General features: G+C 37.7%; 1 long non-coding RNA gene across 2 annotated transcripts in view; it reads left to right on the top strand.

Annotated features, from left to right (window-relative positions):
- Nucleotides 1-65: 65 nt before the first annotated feature.
- The window catches only part of LOC143693366 (uncharacterized), a 239,817-nt gene continuing 225,289 nt past the window's right edge, over nt 66-14,593 (top strand). For both annotated transcript variants that reach the window (XR_013180972.1, XR_013180971.1), the window contains exon 1: nt 66-309. This is a non-coding gene — a long non-coding RNA (uncharacterized LOC143693366). The remainder of the gene's footprint in view (nt 310-14,593) is intronic.

Here is a 14,593-nt window from a genome sequence, read left to right as displayed (position 1 = left end):
GATGCTTCTGTTTAGCATAGTTCTGCAGAGCTCACCAAATTGTGCATCAGCTACAGGCAGCAGGAGATCACTCAGTTATTTTTTCAGTGTTTTTCCAAATGTCTCAGAAAGACACTGGTAATATTTTGCAAGGTCCTTAGAGAATTCATCTCTGAGGTCTAGGTAGCTCTTCTGGTACCACAAAGGAAATACTGTATTATTGGATCCCAGCAGTGCAGAGAGCAGTCAGCATCCCATCATTTCCTGTTGCTGTCACTTGCTGCAGAGAAGCGGCGCTGACAGGTTACTGTAGAGAGCAGAGAGCTGTTGGTAAGCCTATTTGATTTTCAATTTTCCTGTACTACGTGCAGCCTAGCTGGGAGCCCTGCACTCTCTTCTATACTGTGAATAATTCCAGTGAATTTCATAGATGAATTAAAATGTAAAGATCCATCTCAAAGGATGAGATGTAACTGAAGAAGGAATGATTGCATTTGAAAAATGAGGTTTTAGTGCATGTGACTGTGAGATGCTGTGACCTGAAGGCTATTTTTTCACTGGTTGTTGATAAATATGTCTCTTAGGCCACCAAGGGCACAAACAAGTATTAACACCAGGAGAGGGCAGGAGACCAAACCACCCCTCTTTTTCCTGCTGAAAACAAGGGCACATTCCACCTTTATCTCTGCAGAAGATTTGGTTTCTGAGCTGCATACTGCTGAGAATTGAGAATTGCTGAGAACATACGCATTCTGCTTGCTGCACTATATGAGCCCTCTGAGCTTCATGTTTGCCCTAGAGATATTTTTCTTCCTGGTGGCTAAAACCCAGGTTACAGAGTCTAAGTACCAGCTTCACTATCTATGTCTACCATGCATCACTTGGTGACCTGAGCTTTTGGTGAACCCCCATTCTTGGGGGCCTCTTGGTGACCTCCATTGTGCCAAAGGGGGCCAGCCTCTCTCGTCCATGCTTATTGTCTTGAAGACACCCAGCAGATGCCTCTTATGAGGTGCTGTTATGATGGGTCACTGCTATTAATGTTTGCTTCTCTGCCCCATCTTTGACTTTATACTACTGTGCATTTTCAAGACTTTAATCATGTCAGAAGGCTGATGTCATTGCAGGACAAAACAGTGGAAAAAATGGGGTCAGAGTCAAAGCTTTTATTCCTGTATAAATATCTGAAGTAACACAGGCACTCCTAAGTCTTAACAATGCATTTCTCTTTCCATGTTTCCTTTTCTTTTTAATGAAACATGCTCTGTTCCCAAAATCCTGCTTCTGTGATCAAAGTGTTAGAATAGGATGAGCTACATGTTAACCTCCTGAAAGATTAGTGATCCTCTAACACATATTTTAACAGCTCATTAGTGTAAAAGGGATGGTTGCTGGACTGGTGGGACATAAACATTATTCATACTCAAAAATAATATCTTGCTCTGAGTTCACTTGCTAGCTCGCTCTTGGCAAAAAGGGCAAAGTGCAGCCATTAAAAGGTAGAAACCAAGAAAACACAGACAAGTGCTTCTGACCTGAGTGATATGCAGGCAAACTCATCACTGAAGGAGGTTAGATTGTTTTACAGGTCTGAGTGGGTGCAATTCTCTGGGATTAAGTAGAGCTACTTGTCTTTACAGCAGCAGAGAATGTAACATCAAATGTTTAATGGTTTGATACACAGTTCAGAGAAAACAAGTCTACATCCATCACTTAACTTTATTGAATATTTGAACCATCCACATGTTTTCTGAGGTCTCCAGCTCACATTGAGGCAACAAAGGAAAATACCTGGAATATAAACAATGAGATCTAGTCTAAAAATTAAGCATTGGAGATGGGTTTGAATTTGAAGTGCTTGCTTTGTCTGTTTCTTCTGTGGGCATCCCCTGTGTACATCTGACTCAAGCCCCTTTGGCAGAGGTGTGGGTGTAGCTGTTTCTAAGCCCACGTTACCTGTAACCTGTAACTGGTAAGCTAATCACCACTGGCAATACACCAGGAGCTGGTGTAAAATTGTTTGTTTGGCATTGCTCTCTGCTGAGAGCTGCCTGAGTTAACCTGGTTACTTCTCTGATATCACTGTTTGACTCTAGAGACACCCTTGTAATATTTCCTTTGGCACCTTAGAAGTGGTACTTATATGTTTGACACCTCCTTTGACATTTTGAGGCAACTAGGGAAAAAAGGCACCCTGCAGAGCTGAGCTGTAAGTGCCTCTGAAGTGGGAATAGGGTCGTGATATTGCCGTGCTAACAAGATGCACTTAAGAATGTTCATGTCTTGCAGGTACTTGGTAGTGTTACTTTAATGTAAGTTGTAATTCATTCAGGAGTAATTAATTTTTTGGTTCACCAATATGCTTCAGTTTAGAAATTACTCATTTGAGTTTTACCTGCATTTGGACCAGTGATCTTGATTAAATAGTTCTTCCCTGATTTCTAGTGCAGTGATTCATTCAGGAAGAGTTTTGCCAATATCAGTAAGTATCTTAAAATGCCATAATTCATTTTTAGTACAGTCAATAGTGGCAGATCATGATGAAGGATCAACAATTCTTTTTCTCTACCTCCCCCAGTGAATCTACAAACATGTACATACTCTCTTTTATAGTGAGGCAGCATGCCTTTGTAGTGTGAATATTTACACTGAAAGGGTTTTTTGTTGAAAAATTAGTTCTAATTGACAGTGCTGCCCCTTTACGTACTTATGTTATCTGTTAGGTTTTTTCCTGTCTGTTGGTCTTCCACTACAACTTTCAAGTATTTGTAGCTCTGGTTCATGTTTCTTCCTCAAGGTAGATTATAGATGCAGACAATAAGTTACTGGGGGTTAAGAATGTTTCTTTAATCCCTAATGACTGATATAATTGATGTATCTGAAGCAGTTTCAAAACAAATTCATTTAACTTATGCAAAAAGTCTTCCTGAAATATTATTTTTTTTCTATCCTGTTCATTTCAAGGATCATTAATAGCAGAGGTTGCAGGTAAATAACTGGTTGTTTAAAAAAAAAAAAAGAGCATATGATAGGGAAGAATGCTTTTTTGAGAAGTTGCAGTAGGATACAGGATGATATATGGAGAACCAGTGAAAGGAGGAGGCAATGCATTTATCTGACCAAATTCATGTTTCTTATGGTTTCTTACACCTAAGGTGGCTGTTGAACCTTGTTTTTTAGTCAGTGGAAAGAAACAGGAGCTTCTGAGATTAAGCTTGTGGACAGCTAAAATAGATCAGATGAACCAAACCATAAGAAAAACCCCCATTTTCTATGTGTTTACAAGGAGATCCTTGAGTGACTAGTTTCAGAGCAGACATTTACTGAGGCGTCCCACCACATGAGTCTTGATTTTACCTGGCTTAGTTTTACAGCAGTGGCTGTGACAAAGGGAAGGTGCCCTGTTCCAAATTCACCCAAGTGGATGTGGCTCTAGCACGTGTGTCTCTTGCACTGAGCTGATGCCATGAGATCTGATTTATGGGAGGGCAATGCTGTGTCCCATGGTGGCACTGGCACCTCAGTGCTACTTCTTGATCAGGTAGCTCCGGCAGCTGGCTGAAATGAAGTAAATAAATCTTAGTCCAACATGGTTAGTGTGTCTGTTTGGCTACTCCTGTGTCATGAGGAAAACTAAGAAGCCTTGGTTCTGATGAGGAACAAGAAAAAAAAAAAATGTTTGAACTATTCACATGAACAACTCATGGTAAAACTGCAAAGCATCAGGAGAGAACTGACAAGGTCTCACTTTTTAAAATGAGGGATGAGTTTTCAACTACTTGAGGGGATGCCCAGAAGTAAGAATGTTAGTCTTTGGAATATTCCTGTAATTTCAAACAGTTATTATTTTAGTACAATTTCATAGTGGGTTTGGGTTTTTTTTATAACCTTCACCATTATTAATGTAATGTGCACACTGTCTGTATCTGTTCCTTAAAAAATATCCTGCTCTTGGAAGAGCTTAATTATCTGTTTCTTCTTCTTTTCTCTTTTTTACTATCGTCCCCTGTGCTGTCAGTCCCTGCATGTTTTTTTTTTTCCTTCTTTAAGAAGAGTGAATCTATTTGTGTCTTTTAAAGTCTCACCTGACAAATAAAGCTGGTCTCCAAATGGAATTTCCTCATATATTAAAATAATGATGGTATTGTGTCTAAGTTTATTTTCCAAAGACTTGTGCTCCCTCCAAAATGCAAGCTGTGTAGATAAAGAGATCTTATGGCAGATATGAAATTAAATTTTTCTCTAAGAAGTTCAGAATCAGCTAAGGAAATGTAGTTCTTAACAGAATGGTGGAGACACTGCTGGAATTGATTACTATGATGTTACCCTAGGAGATCAAGCTGACCGCACTGTGCAATTAATACATTACAATGAATGCACTGGATGATATCACTTAATAGGAGGAACTTGTGCTAAACATCATTATCAATACTGCTTTTTCAATTTCAGATTGTGGTTAACTGATTTGACATTAAATTCCCCTTTACTTTTGTCCTGCACTGCAGAGATTAATTGTTTTGTGGCCAGAGATCAACAGAATATCGATCCACAAGTCAAATCTGTCTACCCACCTTTTACACGCTCTTTGCTTACTACATGGTAGAGTAAATTAAACTGATCTGCTACTGTAAGCTGCTATTTCAATATAAATCTCTCCTTTTATCTTAAGCTCTTTATCACAGTTTTAACAGTGAATTCTGCTCACTCAGTTACTCCTGTCTGTTCAGATTCACCAGTCTTAGGATCCTTCATGCCAGACAGTATCTGCTTCAGTAGGACTGGAATAATTTAGCAGCTTTGAAAATGCTACTGTCATTTATTCTAGGAGTCAGCTGTCTTAGAAGGACCCAGAAAAAGCCAAAGCAGTTTGCATTTATTGGCAAACTATTGCTTGTGTTAGTACTGACTTTCAATTTAAGCGCAAAGATGAGAAAGTAAACATTATTTTGGAAATTTTAGTCAATAGAGATCATTGAGGAATTTTTTCCTTATTTCAAAAAGAATAAACCAGATGTTAATACTGGAATTCCAAATTAATCAAGAAAAGGCTAATGCTCTAAAAGGCTGGAATATCCTCAAAATGCTTTGAAGACAAAGCTGGTCATTGTATGCACATATTTACCTAATTGAAATAGACTGTCTCATGAACAGAGGACCAAGGTGCATTTTAAAATGGCAGGAAAAAAGCTATCCAACATTATCTATCTTGGGAAAAATACAGTATCTGTCTTTAGGTTAGAATAGTGACAATTCAAGAAAATTCAAACATGAATCCAGAAAGATCCAGTCTGTGTGTATTATGTTTTGCCAAGAAGGTTTGTGAAACCAGGCCTGCCCCTACTTAGAGAGGAACTTGTGAATAAATCCAAAACACACTTTTATGAATGACAAATGTTACTAGAAAGAATCAACATAATTCTGTCAGTTGTGCACCCATATTCCTTTGCAATTACTGCAAGAAAGGCTTGGAAATATAAATTACTATTTTGTTGAGAACTGTGAAGTCTTTGTACATAAATTATGAGAAAGTCCAAATTCGGTCACCACCACCAATCTAGAAAGATGCAGGCAAAATGAAGACAGTTTCTGCTGTAGACCATATACAGTGTAGAGTGGAAGGGAATGAAACACCAGTGCCTACTTCTTTTAGTAGAAATGTACCTGACTTTCCCTTCCAGAAAAATGAATTGGAGTCCCACCTGTTCATTTAATAAAATCAGTGATATGAAGGGGACTTGATTCTTTAGAAGTGTATCAATTAAAGCTGTTATAAAATTTAGAAGTTTCTAAACTCTGAAGCACGATGTCTATTTTAAGAGCTTGACCTGTCATGATATATCAAAATAGCCTGTAATATGGCAGATAACAATCACTAACCCCACTCCTTTTTCTAAACATTTATTCTGCATAAAAAAGTGTGATGGAGGGATAGTGGAGTTGCTTATCAGTGCTCAGTCTTAGCAAGACAGTGTTGATAAGACTTTGCAGATGTTACACCAATTAATTTGTATTAGAATTGTAAAAAAATTATTTGCTGCTGATTTTGACTGCAGACATTATTAATAAAGCCTTTTAAAAAGTATTAGGCAGCACAGATTAGAGATGAAAATCCTGGGTTTATAATGGTTTCTGGATTCCATACTTCTGCATTTAGTGTTTTTCATGTATACTTTCAGCCAGGTTGGTCAAAATATTCCACCAGCACTGAAGTATTCTGGAGTTGTTGTAAGAAAAGAGCTAGTAAGCAAAAAAGATTTGACCAATGTTTGAATACAGTAACAATATGAAATTTGTTAATGGTCTTAGAAATCTTGAACAATTATTATTTTGATATTCTTTCTAGCAGTGTCTGTGCCTTTATGAGAAGGAACAATGAGTAATTTCTCTGCCTCATTTTGTTGGCAAGCATCAGTAGCTGTCTCTCCCTTCACTCTAAATCAAAGTTTTCTTGCAGGTAGAGGAGCAAGAGATTATTCCCCTGCAAAAATAAGAAAACTTTTTAAGCTCTTTAGTGCACTTCTATAATGGACAAAAGTTTTAAATTTTTTAGTATTGTTAAGTCTTGTGATTTTTGTAAATTATTGGGGGCGTTAATCATATTAAGCTTTAATATTCTCTTTGGATTTTGAGATCTGGGACTTTGGGCCTTATATGAAAATCCTGGCTTATACCAAAGGAATTTTTTGTTTTGGTTTTGTTTTGTTTTTGTGTTTGTTTTTAATTTGTTTTTGTTTTTGTTCCTTTCTTTTCCTGGGGGTTTAGAGTGTGATCCATTCTTTTTGAGCTCCATGTTGCTCAAAAAGAAATGAAAAGCACTCTCTTCACTTTTATTTCGTGCTGTTTGGTCACAAGAGAAGAAGAACAGAAAGCAGAGCCAAGCTTGATTATTTAAGAACAAATGCTAACTTTCAACATATTCAGTCAGAAAATAACTCTTTCACTCACTCTGACTTCTCTGTGGCATCTCTCTGGTGGACAACACAGGTATCTTCTATAGGAGGTAAAAATAACACCATAGGAATTGTCTCTTTTTGAGGTCTGAGATTCTCAGGGAATATCACTGAGATTGTCAGGGAAGCTCAGCAGAGAGGACATTGTTAGTGAAACAATTGAATACCAGAAAGTGCACACAGTTCCTGCAGGATGAGCAAAGAGGGCACTGACCAGAGCAGACAGATCTATGCTGACTACTAACAGTGGTACCTTAGGATACTGTCTTTTCTAAAAAGTCAGTTTACACATGTAGGATGGTTGCAGTAGGGTTGTACTTCCCTGGCACCAACAAGTGCTACTTCCAATAACTTTGTTTTCCTACAAAACAGTAGGCAGCAGAAAGGGGCATTATGTCATCTCAGTGACATTTTTAGAATCATTAACATTTCAATCTGAAATTCTCAGCAGCTGAAGAGAGGCTCAGTTGCTGAAATAAAAGTGTCCACAACACTGATTAGAAGCTGAAAGGATTAGCTTGATGTCTCTGATGTTAATGCTTGCTGAAATGAAAAGGAAAAAAATGTTCAAAGGCCCAGACGTAATGTACCTGACTTCCTCAGACCTATCAAAGGGTTAGCATCAATAACCAAGTAATGGCTGCTTTATAGTTTGAATTTTCTGACCCAGTGTTTTCAAAAGGCTAATAAAAAGCCACACTGCTGAGACAAAATTTTAGGTTGCAATGACTATAAAAATGAAATAGTAATGATAGAGCAATTTGTCTTGGTCTAAGAGAGGAAGTTAAACCTGTAACTGTGCCAGTCTTGAAGAGCATGCTGGAAAAAAAAAAGTTGCATGTTTTCATGTGCATAGACAAACATACTAAAAAAACAGATTGCATAGGAATGAATTTTTTTTAAGTGTGTTTTTAAAATCTCTGCTTCTCATGGAAAATGCCCCTTTTTGCTCTACAAGAGGGTCTTAAACACTATCAACGTCTAGATTGTTGAAAACAGGCATTTTAAAGATGTTGACTGCAATGTCCTTTTGAGTGTAATGTTAAATTTCACTTAGGCTACATTTTAGGCTTTAGATATGCAAATAATTGTTCAACTATTTAAGTTTTATGTATGCATCAGCCTTCATGGAACTGGAAGTAGAATTCAAAAAATGTAAACTCTGCTTAAAAAGAGGAGAGTTTGGGCCTATAAGAATGAGATAGCTCACTCACTTGAGCCATAGAATCATTGTTAAAATTAATTTCATTTCTGCCTGCTTCAAGTTTCTGTAGTATTGACAATAACTCTTAGGGAAGGGAAATAAATTATATTGGTTGTATTGCAACTTAAATAATTTGTATTTTCCCACTTTAATTTTTGGGCAATACATGCACGCAAGTATAAAGGTCATCTGGTAGAAAATGATTTATCTCTCTCAGATGTAATAAACACTTTTGTTCTCTTTCTGTCTGAAGCTTAAAAAATCTTCCATCTAGAAAACAGAGTGCAGGAAAATAGTTGGTTAAATTATGCACAGTTTTTAGAAAACAAGCTTCTGCAACTCTTATGTCAGATAATGCCATCACCACCTCTGGAGATTGCACCTACCTTTCAGGTTATAAAATATCACAGTGGGACTCCTTTGGATCTCCCTGGACACAGAGAAGATATAACAAAATTTGAATTATCAGAAATCATATCTTCAGCTATAACAATGTGGGTTTTGAAGACTCTGGTGTCTCTGAGTTATTATCCCCCATTCTACACTCAGAAACCAGGTCACATACTGCCAGCTGTACCTTCTTTTTTCCTTCTTTATTTGGGCTTACATCCAAAAGTTCTATTTTCCCTTCATAAATGTAGACTATGGAATACCCAGGTGCACTTCTTCACATAGGACAAATAATGTGAAGTAATGGGAAGAGAAATCCTTTAAACCTTCCTTGCACAAAGCAGATTATTTTCCCTGTTGTTGAATAATTTTCTATATGTATAAACCACATTTATCTAGGTGTGTGCTGTGCCATTTATTATGATGGAACTGAGAAGTGATATCTGCCTTTGCAAGGACAGAATTGTGGTGCAGCCAAGTTTCTTCTGCTAGTCTGTTTTCCTCACCATCTTCCTAGGTGACTTCTCTCAAATACTGCCAAGAGTTGCATTTTTCATTTTCTTAGCTTGTCTAGCTTTTTAAATTTCCATTTTGTTAGTTGGCTGTTTTGTCCATTTTTTTCCCTAGCTTGTAATTTCAGTGTATAAGGAAATTTCATTTAGATCTATACACTTCATGGAGACTGAGGCTTTGCATGCCAGTTTTTTGTGACACTATCAGAGAAATAAAACCCCCCAGTCATAATGAAAGATTACAGAACACAAATGTTCTTTCTTAAAGTTGTGCCCTGTGGGATTTAGTCATAGTTTGTAAGTATTATGTATATTCCACTGTCTTTTATGTGCCTTTTGTCAGCTCTATTAAGTAGACAAGGTCCCCTGTTAACTGGTAGCCAAGGTCATCCTATACTGAATGACAAAATAAACTTGAACATCAAATAGGCTGGAAACATTGGAAAATTTCCTTTGAGAATGACAAGATCTGTTTTATTTCAGTGAAGTTATACCTAATCAGTGGCACAGCACATAAAATTAAAACTGTCTAAGATGCTAATTGTAACATATTTAGGAATATTCAGAAATAATTTAACCCAAACACTTATTGTTCAGCCTAAAACTAAATAAAACCTCCCTTCCATTTTTTGTTTGTTTTTCTTTCCCCTCCAATGATTAATTCATGTTTTCAATGCCCCTTTCTTCACCCCATGCAGAAAATTTGAAAATAGCTGTTGGGTGAGTTATGGGCTTCTGGCATGAAAAAAATTGGTCTCTGACATTAGTATGCACAGGGAGAAAGACATGCTGAGAAGCTGCATTTGAGCTATAAGACCAGTGGTAGTTTTCAGTCATTCTGTGATGCCCATAAGGGGATTGCTTTTCTACAAGTTCAGCTGAGTGCACCTGAATCTTTTCTTCAGTAAGCCATTGGCAGCTCTAGTGTTTTTGCCCCCCTCTCCCCCCTAAAAATAAAAGGAAAGATGAAAAGAAGTAAGAAGATATCTAAAACTGAATGTTCAGATGTTATATATTCAACCAAATATGTGGTTTTCAGTGAGGTCCCTCCTTGCATGATTTGTTTCACTGTGAAACTGTACTAGAGAAAGGACTCAGTTAATTTTTACATGGGTTGACATTTTAACCAAGTTTGACCTTGCCTAGCTGTGGCATTGGAAAAACTTTTTCTTTGCTTTGTTTCCCTAAAAAGTTGGAAAAAGCTTTATGCTTTGTTAAACAAAACAAAACAAAACAAAAACAAAAACAAACTCTCAAAAAAAGAAAAAAACCCCCAAAAACCAAAAAAGAAAACCCAGTTTCACTCCCTTCTAGTTTTTTGACAAAAGAATCCAAACTTTATTCTCCTCTAGATGATCACATAGGGTCAGGATGCTTCAGAGGGCCTTTTCTTTCTGCTGCCCTTATGAGTTACTGTAGTACTTTTATTCATATGTTATTTTAGATGAGGGCTTAAATGACCTCAGTGTTGTACAGATGATCTCAAGAAGGAGCTGGGCTTTCCCAGAAATGTTGAGGTGAGGGCTCTTTCCTTGGCAGAGCTTGACTTTGGGGCCCCCAAAATGGAACATAAATGCAATTGTGTTGAAACTTTTCACATTAAATTCATGAGTATGAAATCCTCCTGTTGCACCTTTCCTTTCATTTTGTGTTTACGGAGTGTAGCTTTGGAACAATTTATGGGTGAAGGATTCCTGATACAGAAAACAGGCATCTTGTTATTCTGCAGCTGTGGCTGCAAATTGAAATTTATAGTGTCTGTAAATTGATAAAAGAGATATGGAAACCAGGTTCCTCTCTATTATTTCCATCCTCTCAGTGGGCCACTTAGTTGTCAAAGGCAAGTAAAACTGCAGTCTTTTCTTCCAGGCACTATGGTAGGCTTAACTCCTTTAGAAGAAGCCTTTGGGAAAAAAAAAACAAACATTTTTTTTAAATAGTTACCCATCATTAAGGAGTAGTACTTTATCATACATCTGCTCTTGCTGGTTTCAAGAACTGGTGGTTCTCAGAATGCATGTTGAAAAAAAGTGTGACTCCAGCCTCTGCTCATAATCAGTGTGCTTTATGATCTCTCAATTTTTCATTGCAGGAGGTTAGAGGGACAGAGAGAGCAGAGTATTGTGGCAGTGTGTCTGTCAAGGTAACTCAAGGACTAAACAAGCAAGCCAGGAAATTATTTGAAGCACCGGGACCTTGATCCTCTGTACCGCTCGATTGTTTGTTCTTTCAATGGCCTGGTCTGGTGGTATTCCAAGTGCTTTGCTCCTGGGTAAATAGAGAGGGCTGGTGCTAAGCACTCTTGGGTTGAGCTGCTTGAACTGGCTGGCTTCACAATCTGAGCCAACATCTAGAATGTTTCAGATGGGCACAAGAACAGCTGGCCTCTGACCTCTGAGAGTAGCACACCAACAAGCAAGCAAATGGCTTTCCTCATCCCCCTGCATGAGCATCATGAAGGAGCATTACATTATGCTCTAATGAGTCTGCCTGGTCCTTCACAGTAAGAGTAATAACTTCACCAGTGCAATGTAATTCAGCATCCGAGGAATCTTGTCTTATTGACTTTTGTAGATTTCTTGTAGGCAGAACCATGTTCTCCTCTGACTTTGGAACAAAAAGGAGCACTGCAGATCCTACTGAAATTGGAATGATTGAAAAAGGATTTGTATTTTGAATATTTGGAATTGAAATTATTGAAAAAGGAGTTGTATTTTGAATGTTTGGAAGCCTTTGCAAAGATGCATCTTTAAACAAAGCACTGTAGGAGATTGTTGCACTGCACGGGCAGTACCTCAGTAGGATGAGTAATTCCTTAGTTTTTTATACTACTCCACTTTAATGAAAAATCAGCCTGCCACACTCGTGTCTTTTAGAAAATTCAAAATAGTGAGTTTTAAGGCCTTGTTTCCTTTCTTAGAAGGGGTACACTGATGAGTTTCTACATGGTATCAATTATTGCATAGACGTGAAAAAATCCTAAGTACTAAAATGAAACATTATATTGCTTTTCAATAAATATTTATTTTCATAGCTGAGAAAATAAAATATTCCATGTGAATTTAAGGCAGAGTATGTAATTCCTACACTCACTCATGAGCAAAGCAAAGCAATGATGAAGCATCATTCTTTAATAAATTTTTGCTTTCCACCACTCAAGGCTGAAAGCAAATTTTAAGTTTATTTGTAAGCAAGCTTGTTATGGTATACATTGAGTATATCTGTTGCTTCAGTTTTGCCTTTCGTTAGTTCATTCATCAGGCCAACCTAAAAAGAAGAGGTCTAATCAAGCCCCTGGACATTAAGTGATAGCTGCATGACTTTTAGACAGCTCCTATTTTCTTAGTGTCCTCTGTGTTCATCTTCTACTATGCATCTGTACTCAAAAAAATAGAATCTATAAATCAAAAGATTTTGTGTACTTTCCATCCCTGCAGTGTTCAAGGCTGGATGAGGCTCTGAGTAACCTTGTCTTGTGGAAGGTTCCCTGCCCATGGCAACAGGGTTGGAACAAGATGATATCAAGGGTCCCTTCCATGCCAAACCATTCTATGATACTATGATTCTATGCCTGCAACAAGCTGAAATGCTACCTTTTTTTCTTCTCTGGTATTTCATATGGTGGCTTCTTATGTCTTCTTTCTTCTTTTTTTTCTTTCTGGGTTTCTTTCTGGAGCTAGGTAACCTTCTTTCAACTTTTGTTGTCAAAAATCCCATTTTGATCTTGTTCTTAAATTCAGTAATGGGTCTACTTCTTTTTCTTCCCTAGAAAACTGAAGTTATTGTTATATAAGCCACAACTTTTCTTAACATTTGTTGCTTTCCGATAACCCTAATAATCTCTGGGTCTATAAAGTGCATTTGTCTTTTTAGAACACCTGCTTTTTGGGCCAGAACACAAAAGTACAAGTGTTGACCATCATCCTTCCAGCTGTATGCCAGAACATCCTGCTTGACTAGCCCTAAGACAGAAAAAGTAAAAATATTCAGTGAGGCATTTTCAAGTTATTCACTACAAGTTTGGGAACTTTTTATGCCTCCAGTGAAAACTTGTGGTAATAATTGATTTTGTTCTATCCAAAGGAGCTACTGCAGTTAAGTGTGGGATAACCGATACAACTATTTACTCTCTTCTAGTGTGAATGTGTGAATATCCTATACACCCTTAAAGAGTGAAAAATAGCTGCTGAATTATCTCATTAGTAGGAATCTGGCTGTGAATTGACAATATGTGAGCAGAACAAATCAAAACCTTTCCCATAAATTATCTGTTGACAATTAGTCCTTATGCCTACATGATGGAGGCTTCTGATACTGTTGTGTGAAAGTGTTATCAGGAATAGAGTGCTTCAAGTAGTCTTTTGAATACAGGAAATTAAAAATCTTGGCTTTGTGCAGATTTGTGTCCCATGACTGCCTGATTTTGGTGTGTCTCTTTGTGAGATCCAAGTGAAGCTTTCTCATGGTTAGTACGTCGAGGAAAAGAGGAAAAAGGAGGAACTTCATCCCTCTTATGTTTTCTGGCACCAATGACATCTTTAGTTCCTGCATCACCATACAGTTTACTTGAGATGTTAATAGGTTCTTTCTTCTCTCCTTCATCATCTGCTTGATGATCTGCTTGATCACTGCTACAAGTGTTGTATATACAATATTTTTTTAGGTGTTGACCTTTCCATAAAACAAGTTTTGAAACCACTCAGTAAACAGAAAAACTAATGGTGAGAAAGAGGAAAATACAAATGGACAATGGGTATGCATAAGGGCCCCCGAGGGCCTTTCCTGCCCTGGCAGCCAGGGTGACAGCACAAAGATGTAGTTGCCTGCCTTCAAGAATACAATTGAGACAAAGCTGGAGGACAGTGAATGGGAAAAGGTGGACGTCAAAAGATGACATTTGTGGCTGTGTTTAGTAGACTAAACAGGGAATAGCTAAACAAGCAAAGAGGGAGTGCCAAAGCAGCTGTATCCAGTTAACCACCTTTGTCCTTGATTTCCTTCCCACTACAGCCAGGAACATGAGTGTAAAAAGCACACTCTACAGGAGAACAAGCCACTGCCTTCTTTTTGCAGCAGAGCTCCTCAGTTAGAGCATTTTCTGGCAATACGTATGTAGGCTTGATTCCTGAATTTCCTGGATGGAATTAAACATTCTACTTCACAGTACAGGGTCAAACTAAAGCATTTTGCTGAGGTGGAGAGTTCTAGGCTAACATTGGGACCAGATACCTCCATCATTCAGCTGAAAAGCTGTAACTTGCACTCTAAGCAAAGAATCTGTGAGCTTGCTTGCTGTCAGCTGTTACCTGTCTTCAGTAACACAACTTCAAGCACCTTCAGAAAGCTTACTTTCCTGATAAGCCATAAACAAATAAACTGTATGTAGGAAACATGGGAAAAGTTGTCAAACTCTTTTGCAGAAGCCATTAATGCCTGCACTTTGGACACCTTAGTGCTTCTTTAGATTTCATGCAGGTTTTCTGCAAAACGATTTATCTACTGAGTGAGACTGAAGGAAGGAAAAAATGACTGTTCTTAGTTTTTTGAAGAAAACAAGA

Source organism: Agelaius phoeniceus, chromosome 2 (assembly GCF_051311805.1).
Source record: "Agelaius phoeniceus isolate bAgePho1 chromosome 2, bAgePho1.hap1, whole genome shotgun sequence".
Lineage (NCBI taxonomy): Eukaryota > Metazoa > Chordata > Aves > Passeriformes > Icteridae > Agelaius > Agelaius phoeniceus.
The sequence above is the reverse complement of the archived record's forward strand: the minus strand, read 5'-3'. Positions and strand labels throughout refer to the sequence as shown.